At 37.8% G+C, this 12,908-nt stretch overlaps 1 long non-coding RNA gene across 1 annotated transcript; it reads left to right on the forward strand.

Moving 5' to 3' along the window:
- Positions 1-167: 167 nt before the first annotated feature.
- LOC307156752 lies at positions 168-11,070 on the forward strand. The gene is made up of 3 exons (XR_013820797.1): positions 168-906; positions 9,387-9,503; positions 10,850-11,070. It is a non-coding gene; the product is annotated as an uncharacterized lncRNA (long non-coding RNA).
- The last annotated feature ends 1,838 nt before the right edge of the window (positions 11,071-12,908 follow it).

Raw genomic sequence — 12,908 nt, forward strand, 5'->3', positions numbered from 1 at the left:
GAAAAGCCTAAATTAAATTTGTTCCTCTGAAAATTTGGGCTAAACTGCTCCGTTTATATGGATAAGTTTTACGATCTCTTTATGAACTTTTTAAAGTGTGAAAATGGTAGTTGCATGGACTGTCAATAGAGGGACAGAAATCTCTCAGATTTCATTAAAATATCTTCATTTGTGTTTCGAGGATGAACGAAAGTCTTGCGGGTTTGGAACGACATGAGGGTGAGTAAATGATGACAGATTTGTTATTTTTGGGTGAAATAACCCTTTAAACTATTATATGTTCCACTGATGGCGTTCATAGTTGTAGATTAGGAATAGTTTCATGAAAAGCATATTTTGACACACAAAATTAGAAGAAAAGCGAGAGAGAGCTAGACGCTGCAAAGAATGAGAGCATTTGAGAGTGAAAGCACGTTTCCATCCTGAAGCATAGCCTCTCTCTCTTTTATATCTCTTTCCCCACCCTCATTCTCCTCACCATTTTAAATTTATCCGTCAGACTATGCAGTGTCGCTCCAGTAGTTCTGGAGAGCAGTGAAAATGCCTCTTCACTTTCAGGCTAAAAATCCGCTTCACACACACACATACACACACATTTATAAAGTTGCCAGCCATGAGAACTCCTCTCCATGCCAGATGAACATTCTCTGTGCGCACTGGTGGTCTAAAAACATGGCAAACACAAACATGCCATCTTCACTGGAACTCTTTCTCTCTCTCTCTCTCTCAACATTTGAATCCAGACCCATTTATAAAGCTATTGAATGGTGGACTGACTAAATGAAGGCTGTTTTTTCAGGAGAGGCCAAGGCTGAATGGACACCACATGGAGAATCAAAATCTTGGCCACGTTTTTTTGTGCAGCATCTGTGATTGACTTAAATCCTCAGAGACCCTGTCAGTCAGGTAACTTTGCCCCTAGCTTAGACCCTCAATAGTCAACTTGAAATTAAAATGACCTTTATTTGCTTCAATACATTTTTGTGGTGTACATTCATCCAAAAAATGTTAATCTGTGTCATTGTTTGTCAACATATAATACCTATCTCCCTTTTTCTTTATCTTCCTACATGTATCGTTCTTCATATGCGCCCTAAACGGATCCATGCCCTTTATACCTGTCAGTCTTTTCGTGTCTACCTTTTTCCCCGTTGAGATCGTGCCCGCAAATGTTCGTTTTCTCTCACGGCTCTTGGTTTTCTCCGTCATTGCCTCTCAGAAATCAGAGGTTAATCTTCATTCTGTTAAGATTATTCCTCTAAGGGCAGATCTCGCTCTCATCTCAGAGCAGCTACGGGGGAAATACTCCCTAAGTCCTCTCTACTTTATCAGTGCTTTTCCTCTCTTTCTACTACTTTTCTCTGATAACTTTGCAGATTGTTCCTGTTTGTGTGCTGTGTGAATGTTTCTGCCGGGTGTAATCAAAGAGAGTTTCTCACAGAGGGATTATGGATTCTCTCTCACTGTGTTTCTCAGGTACTCTAATCCTTGCCGAACTAGCACTTGGCATTATAGGAATGACAACTGAACCATCATTTTGGATTACACATTAAAGTATTAGTTTACCCAGAAAAGGTTTTTTTTATTTGGTCATAATTTACTCACTTTCGTGTCCTTTCAAATGTTCTTTCACCTGTGGAAAGCAAAAGGAGATATTTTGAAGAATGTTCATGCTGCTCTTTTTCCTACAATGAAAGTTAATGGTGACCAAAAAAGGAAAAGAAAAGTAAAGTTTCATAATCCATACAACTTATGAAATTGTGGGCAAACATATTGAAGGCCTCGTCCCTTCATAGAGACCAGAACTAAACAGACCGTTACAGACAGACTGGGAAGAGAGGTGCTGCAATAATGTAAATTATGGAAAAAAAAAAAAAAAAATTTTTTTTTTTTTTTTAGAATTCAAGCATGAAAACCTATTCTAGTAGACCCCAAAAAACAAAATCAAGACTTTGTAAAAGGGCAAAATAGGTCCTCTTTAAAAATGCTTTTAATACTTGTAATTTTAGTCAATGATAGTAACACTGTTTGGACCCCATTTACTTTCTTTGTAAGGCAGTAAAACATTCTTTAAAATATCTCCACAGAATGTTCCACATAAGAAAGTCATATGAGGGTGAGGAATTTTATCTTTTTGAATGATCTCTTTAACAAAATCATGAGGTACTGTAACTAAACGCTGACAGTTCTCAGAACAGTAGTTTGCAGATTGTGGTCTTGAGTGACAAGTAGTTCACCAGTGCATTTGTCTAACCGATGAGGTGTGAAGAAACTGCTTTGGTGCTCCAGGGGTGGAGCTTATTTGGATGTTCTGGTATATAATGCTCTCCCACAGGTTCTGTGCACCTGTAGCGCACAGTTCCTGCCGTGGGGTGACACACAGTTCATTATTATAATGGGGAGGCAGATGGCAGTCCTTTCCATGAGCTCCACTAGCCTGATGGCTCTATTCATTAGCAAGCTATATCCTCTAACATGCTCTCCAAATAATTTATATACTGCAGACTTCCTCTGTTTTCACCCTCACTTTTCTACACTGTGGTCTGCTCGCTGCAGAGCCTCTAGCTAAGACACCATCTTGGAATAATTCTTCATTTGGATCAACGGCTGATAAGTAATGTTTTCATTCTCTTGTGCAAAAGCTCAAGAGCTCTGCTGTATATAATAACCGCTCTGGTCATTTGTCTCCTGAAAATTTGAACAGGTCCTTTGCTGCTGTTTTTTTCCCCCCAAATTGCCCAAAAGGTTATTTTAATTGACCTGTTAAATATGGCTGGGACATTTATACATTAATTGTTGCTAATGTAATTCAGGCAAAATGGGGCATGTAGAATTAATTGAATTTAGCTAAATAATGCATAAATGAAAGTCTCGTTGACTTCATGCAGGTAAAAGAGGTGAGAGAGTGAGATTCTGAGATGGTAGATAAGAAAGACTGAATCTCAATCCCTTCGTACAGTGAAGTAACACACATAACTTACTTTGTTAACAGATTCATTTTGAAAGATCTGATGTTGCATGTTATTTGAAAGAAATCTCTCCATATTCTTTAATTAAAAAATATTTTTTATAACTCCGTTTTCTTCTGAAATGGCTCTTCTTTTCTGTTATTTAAGCAGCATGGGCTATTGGATAAAGTTAACCAGTAGCCAAGTAACTAGTATAATCTTGCTTTGTTTTGTATGTTATAGCCACTCATCACTATCCAATGAAGTCCTGTTTTACCTTTTTTTTTCTCTCGTTGAAAAAAAAAAAACGTAAAATGATTTGCAAAAGGTTTTAGCGATGGTCTGGCAGTCCTTGCTCAAATCACATGAGACACTCAACTTCTCATTTATTCAAATAACTGAAAATTAATCATACGTATTATGTTCTCATTGACAAAAAATGATCACAAACCAGCCTAAGCACAAAAGCAAAGTGTGAAACGTTTTTCCACCCATGGTTAAAAGCAGGGTTCAGAATAACGATATGGGTTAAATGCAGTGCGAAAAGCCCTTTAGAGTAGTCACATGTACCCTTAAGGTACTACTTTGAACCTCTTAGGGGTAAATAAAAGATGCCACTTTGAGGGTAATGCCCTAGTAACAAGCTGTTGTTCCCCTACATCTACAATTTTTGCACATTTTATTCCTAGAGTGTAAAAATGTTATGTATGCAGTATTTTCACTTTTTGTGTGGATAGATTATGTTACATGACTCTGTAAACTTATTTTGTTATGTCTGGTAAGGGTTTGAAGGCAGAATGTAGTGTGTAGGTATGCAGCCCACTAAAATTTGGAACAGAACTTGTTTTCGCTCTCTTCCTCCCATGTGTGGCAATGGCTTTATTTTTAGAAGTGACTTGTTTTGGTGGTTATTTTGTGTATGTGCATGTGTCTGCAAGGGAATCCAAGGTTACGGTCAACATGCATGCTTCCTCCTGAGATTAGGGACACGATAATGAACTTCTGTGCTGCTGTCTTGGCCACAGAAGAATGACCTCGTGGGCTGAAGGTGTGTGAGTGCCTGGTCTCGGGGTGCGTGTTTGTGAGGGATGAACCTTTCAGTGGGAGAAAAATGGAGGAGTCACAGCAGAGGCCTGAGTGTGGCATGTGCTGATAGAAGTTTAACTTTCTTTACTCAGTTCTCCCTTAACTGAACCAGAGTGAACCGAAGAAAAAAAAAAACTTGCCGATACCCATTTACAAGCTGACTTCACTTTAGTTACTTCAGTTTAAATGTTTTTGATAAGGTGCTTTGTACGGGGTGATGTTGGAGACGTGGCATGACAGGTGGCATTCGATCTGAGTTGTTTCCTCTGCACTATCTTGTAAAGGCATACATTTCAAAAATAATAGTAATAAAACAAAGGATCTGGAGTTTCAGGGTTGTGCACCCTTCAGAATTGAACTAAGAATACCAGTTTGAACTGAATTTGAATTGAATTTAGATTGATGTGGCAAACAAGATACACAATTGCTATTCAAATTTGAACACAAGGAAGTAAATTAAAACAAGTTGAACCAAAGACTGTGTATCAAGATGGTTCACTCATTATAGATGGAGAAACTGCAACACTCAATATGGCAGAAAAAGTCCCACCTTCTAAATAAAAGAGCCAATCGGCAATTGATAAAGTTGAATGGTGAATTTTCATTTCATGCCGACTCGCATAACAAGCCTTGAGACAGAGTTTAGTCTCCTTGTAGTAATTTGACAGGTGCAAGTGTGTAAATGCCAAGGATCCACAGGTGCACACTGACTCAAGCGTTCAGTATGCATATACTTTTCTCTCTCTGAGCTGTTTTGTAGGCAGAGCGTACTGAACATAAACCTATCCATGTGTGAACTCCCAATCCTTTTTACTGTGAGACTGGAAAACTGGTTTTCCCTTTGAGGGGATTTGAATGATTTCTTCTGCTAGTGTATCTGCCCCTTCCCCGCTCATGTACTTTCCGCTGTTCATCCCTCCCTCTGAGGAGCACTGAAATGTCTTCAGTCCCTTTTACAAAGCAGTAATGTCCTCTCTCCTGCCCTAATCCTACACAGCCCTTTTTTATTTTGGTGGCATGGGGAATGGAGAGATATGCTTCTATTAAGCTTATATGAGCATCACGTCGGACCAAAACTGGTTGATAAACTGGGAATAATGAGAGATTGGAATGAGAATAGATAAAAGTGATTCATTTCTTTTTCAGAATATATTGTCTGATTCAACAAATGTCAAGTGTCTGTCTCGAGAGAATCACTCACTCTTTTTTTTTCCCCCTCTGGCACACATGTGTGCAGGCGGAGCATTATCGCTTGGTATATGACTGCTTTCTCGTCCGCTTTTATTGGTTTGTGTCTCGAGGTTGGGGAGTTTTCACCAGGGGAACGTGTGAAGAAAAATAAACCCGTCTCCGTCTTGACTCACCTGCAAAGCTGTGTAATTTCTGTTAGACGGTTAAAGCTCTCTCACATCCTCCCGCTCAGAGTGCTGGGATTCGGCAAACTGCTCCCTTTATGACAAGTCTACACAAACCTGCTTTTGTGTGTGCGTGTGCTTGTGTGTGTGTGTGTGTCATGGCAGAGGAGCGATAACATACAGCCGTCCCCATGGACTGTCCTGTGCACACACACACAAACATAAACGCCACATATATGTCAACTTCAGGTAAAAGAGTAGGGGATAAAGTAGGGTATATGAATGTGGTAACACTTGTGCGCTACTAATCCTTTATTCAATTTTTTTTAATTAAATACTTTGTTTAAGCAGATTTATAGCTTTATACAACTGTTTTCACCCTCACTTTTCTACACTGTGGTCTGCTCGTATATTCATATGCATATTCCAAACATATTCATTATTCGTAATCATATCATGTAGGTTAATAACTGTTTTCATCCTCGTTATTCATCAAAACCTGTAGGCCAATTAAGTATAATCATTCATACTTTTATTAATATTTTGAATTAGCTTTTAGTTTTTTTTATCAGTTTTTAGTAGCAGTAATGTAATGTGCTTTTATAATTAGCTTTATATTTTTATATTTTATGGTTTTTTGTACTTTGTTGGCAGTTAATCTGATATTTGTTAAATATATGTTGTACACAAACCGTAAATGTATTTATCAATAGGTTTGCACAGCTGTCAAAACACTGATTCTGATAACGTTACCGTGTGAACCTGTCCACATTCTTTTTCTTGTTTGCTTATAATATATCTGTCAAGTCGATTTCACCTTGCACATGTTGGGTTGTCATGTATGCTGCATTTATAGTAGGCCCCATTGGTGCAAGGTGCCCTGCTTTGTGCCTGACCTACTGATAACCCTTACCATATATGACCTGTAAAGCTGATCGGTCTGTCAGGCACTAAGCAGGACACCTTGCCCATATAGTGTTCAGCTCTTTGTTTAATAGTTACTCGTTTCTATTTCAGATCTCATTCATTTCTTCCTTGGAGAGCTCTATTTTTGAAAACCAATATCATCATATGCAAATACCCAATTGCTAGTCATATCTTATAAACAGCTATTTTACATTCATTGCATTCTGTTATCTGCAGTATGTAGTTAAGGATAGAAGTCATTGGCGTTGTTTATGTGTGTGTGTGGTTTGTTTTTGCAGCGGACATCTTCACACACAAAAGATACCCATTAGGGGTTGTTGAGGGGTCCTTCACTCAAGTGAACTAATCTTAAATGAGGACCCAATCAGAGGTAGCCAGCCCTAATGCCTGATGGCTTAATTACCTGCTCCTCTAATACTAATCATGGTTAAATATTTATAAGGAGGAAATCTTTTGTTTAGACTTGACCTTTCTCTGGAGCTCATTAGCATCTGCTTATTAGCTTGTTTTTTTTTATTACTTTCATGGCCCTTTGGCTGTTATTGATTTTGATTACGAAAGTGACGGCAACCGCAATGAATGCGTGTTAACTCAAGAATGACATGACATTTGCTTATCTATGTTCATTGGGACATTTGGGACACGTTTGCGTGTGTGTATGTTTTCGAGGGGGTCGGGGTGGATGGGTAATAGTTATTTTCTCAGTCCGAGGAGACCGGGCGAATCTTATCTGCGGCGCGCACCATTGTCTTCAATCGACCGCGAATAAAGCAGATTCATATCCATTCGAAGAGCTTGCGTGTTTGTGTGTATGAGCACACCAGCTTTTTGTATGCTCAGCGCTTCGACTGACCGGGATGATTGGATTTTGCTGTTCCGTGCGAATTACCATTCAACACGCCCCCATTTCTACAACGCTCCCCCACAAACTCTCTTCCCTCAGGCCATCCCGATGCCCTCAATCACAAAAACAGAAAAGGTCTTTCATGTAAAAATGGAGTGGATAGCATTCCCTCAGGCAAACTGAAAGGCAGAGACGCTTTTCTCTTTCCCTCTCACCTCTAGAGTGTTGATGGTTTATTGGTAAGCCGTGTGTCAGTGCTCTGGTCTCAAGTGTTTCTCGGGATTCGGGAAACATCCAGTGCAGCTTTAGATGTGCAAACCGCAAATACACAGTCTTTAAATCATTTAAAATTCTCTGACAAGACAGTAATGCTAAATAGTTTCAGGATTTGTTTGCTAACTGTTGGGTTTTGTAGTATTGCCCTGTCTTGTTGTTCACGGCCTGTTTGTACTGTACAGTTACTTTTAAAAAATACGATTTATACGATTAAAATGTACAAAATTAGTAAGCAAATGAAAGGTGTTTTTTTTTTGCATGAACTGAAAACTGAGAGGACACAACATAAAATTGTAATTTTCTCCAGAATATGAATGATGCTACCAGTCTCTTGAATACTCCAACTGTTCAGTTTTTACTAATATTCATCCGTTTCAGTCACAGACTTTTCCGCTCATTCACCGAATTTATCATATTTCTATTTATCATATTACCATCAGTAAGGCAAATGAATGGCAGTGAATACAAAAACACATGAACAAAAATGTTGAAATTGAAGCAGAATTTACTGTCATCCATGGCAACACTGTATATCTCGTTCTCTATATCTGTTTCTCGTTTACACACTGCGGACTCGCTCTCTTGTTTCATTCAACGTGCAGTGGCAATTAATGTTCGTCCAAGAATTTCACTAAGAATCCACACATTCGCGAATGATTTTGCAATAGGTTCAATTTGGGCATGCAAATTCATTGCATAGGTTTGAAAGAGACTTCTGTATGAGCTGTGCTTGATACATCACTACACTTATAGACAGTGGAAATATTTTGCCTGCAAAATTTCTGGCACCATCTTGCGTCTCAGATATCGGATGTAGTGAAAATGACCTCTGATGACTTATCGATGTAATATTTGTTGCATTGTTCGTCTTGTTGCTAAAACCGATTATTTTGTACGCTGTAGTGAACTATTTTTCGTAGCGAAATTGCTTTAAGATAATATACAGGTACTGTAAGATTATAAACTTATCTCAACTCAAATCAATATGTCCCCTTATTTGGTGATTAGCCATGTAATAAGCGGGATGTTGTACAGTCAGTTGGTCATTAACACAAAATAAACACTTTCAGGGTGATATTTCACGACATAATGACCGTATGTTATCTCGTTTCCTATTAAAACTAATCGTGGATGTTGTTGCGTTGCTTTGCATATGTTCCAAACACGAACATTAGTGCATTTTTTTGAAGAGCTTCTAATGTATCTTGAATAATAGCAGGGTTAGGGTTAGGGTTAAATATATGCCATCTAACCCTAACCCCACCCTCGGAGCTATATCTGCCACACACTGGAATTTGTAGTCTGCAAGGTTCCTTACCTTGTAATGTATAATGGTCCCTTACCCTTACCATCCTTCTACTGTTTCTCAAAATAAAAGTGTCAACATTCCCCAAAATAGCATATACAACATATGAACATGCATCTTGGATGGTTCTCCGAGTCAGTCATGGTCACCATGAACACTCATACTGTAATAACCCCCTCTCCGACTCAAACTTTTTCACCAAACTGGCTCACCAGCCAGCTCTTATCCACAGTAGGCTAACCATTATCACAATCAACCCCAGCTGCAGCCGATATTGCACAGACAAATATCTCAATCTGTACTATAACTATATCACGAGCACAATGAAAAATCAAGCCAATAAATGCTGGCAGCTGAAGTCTGACGTGAGATCTGCAGTATCCCAGAGGGGAATCCAGTGGTTATAGATGAGTGCTGTGCTTATTTACAGAACAATTTCAGAGTGCACTGGCCCTCTTCGTAACCTCTAGTGAAGTGTGTGTGTGTGTCCACTCTTAATGAGACTATGGCCCAAGGACTGTCATTACCACATGCTAAAGTGTGACATATACCACAAGCCACAGGCCATCAATACACACACCGTCACACACAGATAATAGACAGCCATTTTGTACCTCAAATAATTCCATTTTTGTTCACTACAGGCACATTTAAGGTCTAGAGATCATTGCGGCAGTGGCAGAGCGTGGCTGAATGACTGACTGGCAGCCGTCATTATGAGACATGTTCCGTTCGACACGCGAGTCCAGACTGAGGAGGAGGTGAGAAGGGCCCATGTTCAGTGAGCGTGTAATGAAGCCGGGTTTGGGTCAGGGTCACTGACTTGAGTGCCATTTATTTCTGCGAGGAGGCTAGTCTGCTGTGTGCTGCAAATTACTGTGGTAGAGCTCGGTGAAACCTGGATTACTTGAGCAGACGATAATATACTTCTGAGTAGTTGATGTGAAATTTCAAGAAGTGATAGAAAAAAGTCCTACAGTGTGACATCTAAAACTATTTTAAATGGGTTTCTGATTATTTAATACTTTATTGAAAGAAGTGTTCACTAAGAAATAAATATTTATTTGTGTATATTCAAATTTTTTGTGTCCATGGTGTCAAACATCATTTGTTATCTCACAACCGATTGCGACCCATTTTGAATATGCACATATTTACAGTAAATTGCACAAATGAGAATTGAGAGCTATTGAATAAGGTTATGAATTGTTCTGGCTACTTTTATGGTACTTTTATGATGCATTTTTGAATTTAGACAGGCTGTGCATGTAATTTAATTGTATGGAAGACAGCACTAAACATCCTGCTTAAAATCAAAAGAAAGTGATGCGACTTTGGATTGGAAGCACATGAGGGTGAGTAAATTATAACATTTTCTGTGAATTATCCTTTTAAGTGTAGTTTTTATGACACCATGAGATCCTATATGTAATATTTGTACTTTTAAAATGTATTTATCACTCTGGAGGATCATTTATGTGAACTGCTAAAAAGGTGAAAAACTGGAAAATGACCTTAAAATATATTTTCCCTTTTATGTACTGTATATAGTACTGTATACATACAAGACCGTTCAAAAGTTTGGGGTCGGTAATACTTTTAAAATGTTTTTTTTTAAAAAGTAGTGTATTATGCGAAGCAATTCTGCAATTATTTGATCAAAAATACAACATAAACAGTTATATCGTGAAATATTATAACAATATTATATATAAGTTTTCTGTTTTAAACTGTAATTTATTCCTGTGATGCAAAGCTGAATTTTCAGCATTACTCCAGTCTTCAGTGTCACATGATCCTTCAGAAATCATTCTAATATGATGATTTGCTGCTCAAGAAAAGATCTTAATTTCAACCACAAAAAGAAAAAAGTTAAAAAGATATATTGGGTTGTAATTCATCCATTTTCATAATTTGTTTTAGTGTCTCAATGCACTGTGTGTGTGTGTGTGTGTGTGTGTGTGTGTGTGTGTGTGTGTGTGTGTGTGTGTGTGTGTGTGTGTGTGTGTGTGTGTGTGTGTGTGTGTGTGTGTGTGTGTGTGTGTGTGTGTGTGTGTGTGTGTGTGTGTGTGTGTGTTAATAATTGTCATTTGTGTCTTCCCCACAGACCCTCACTGTGTTCCGGCCTTCGGGACAGAAGCAGTCATCCATACCACATCGTCTAGATCTTTATTTATTTTGCCACCAATCGACTCGGAGCAGCCTGCCGGACAGCTGCAGCAAGTGAAGTCACTTCACGCTCATTAGCATGGACAAGAGATGAGACCCCTAGACACACAGACACACACACACTTATTCCCTCCTTCCACCCATCTTGGTATGAGTGTGCCGTGCCTTTGTATGCAGATTCAGAAATGAGGAGCTCCAGAAACCTTTCTCTGGATTTCAATTGTGGGTTGGCATTCATATGTTTTCATATATATTTATGGTCATATATATTTGAATGTTTTAATGGCTACAGGTCTGACTGCTCAGGAGGGAGCAAGCAACACACACTTATGCTTGAAACGGGGTGGGACAACTCATATAAGCTGCTTTTTATCATTACAAAACTAACTTTTCATACAAGAGTACCATCAAATTTTCCTCATAAATAAGATACCATGGTATTACCATAATACTTTGATGTATATAGGCTATACCAAGGTAATGAATGACTACCATAATCACTTATCATGGTGTATTGCAAATACTTAAAAGAATACCATGGTAAATGCTTAAGTCTGAAAAACATAGTACAATTGTAGTTTTATGTACTTTTTTATAGTCTCTTGTTAAGCATAAATGAAAAAGTTGGCAGTCTGTGTGTTAACAAGAATATAGATATGTATTTGAGACACCTTGCAGGTTCATCCTGTGCAGAACATGAGCAGAAAACAGGATTATCCCTCTTTTTCATGACAACGCTATTTTAAATATAAAAGTTGATCCTCACAGTGACTGAAGGGAATAAAGGAGAGTTGAGGTGAGCACGGGTATGAAAGCAATAAAAAGAGAGAGGAGGGAGAGATGATTAGAGGATAAAAGGGAATTGTGGGGTGGAAAAGAGAGATAGAAAGGCTTGTGGAGTGGAGGGGAGAGATGCAGGGCTGCGTGTTAGTTCCTCTTCATTTGCTCTCTGTATGTGGCGTAGAGGTCAGGCTGAGAGCTGGGACTCGGGCCATGAAGGAGAGAGCAAAGACAGCCTTAGGCAGGAATACACACACATACACACTCATCCTGAACACACCAATGTTCTGTCCATGTATTCCTCTATTGCATAAACATAATGTCTTCATACACTAATGTTCTTATTCTCTGTCATAAGACACATATATATATATATATTTATGCATTTGGCAGAAAATGAACAGCCTAAATTGATTTTTATAATATATGGGTCAATGACATTAGTGTCAATAATAACGAAAAGAAAAACCTTTCAAAATGTCGTTAGTAAGTTTAGACATTTTCAAGAATAAATAAACATATATTTAATACATGTGACACGTGAATACACATTTGAATAATTCTTATTACCAAAAAGTATTAGTACTGTGAAATATGTGTGCGTGTGTCTTTGTCTGTGTATAAATATATACACACACATACTCACACACACATACTCACACACACATATATATACGTATGTATGTATGTATGTATGTATGCACACACACACACATATATATATATATATATATATATATATATATGCATGCATGCATGCATACATGCATTATATACATGCATATATAAACAAAACTGTTCGATGCAATTAATCGTGATTTATCAATTTAATAAAAAAAAATTAACATTAATCAATGACTCATAAATATTAAGGGTAACACTTTAGTTTAGGGTCCAATTCTCACAACTAGTTGCTTATTAGCATGCATAATATTGTTTATTAGTACTTATAAAGCACATATTAATGTCTTATTCTGCATGACCATATACTACATCCCTAATCCTACCCAATACCTAAACTTAACAACTACCTTACTTAAATATTGTAATTATCTGATATTTAATTGACATTGGCACATTCAGGGATCCTCTGTAATATCATTACCAGATTTGTTTTTATTGCACATTTCTGCATGTTGATTGGACCACATAACATTTTTGGTCACACCACAATACACAAATATATATTTTATTTTTATATATATATATATATATAT

Source organism: Squalius cephalus (genome assembly GCF_949319135.1).
Source record: "Squalius cephalus genome assembly, chromosome: 4".
NCBI lineage: Eukaryota > Metazoa > Chordata > Actinopteri > Cypriniformes > Leuciscidae > Squalius > Squalius cephalus.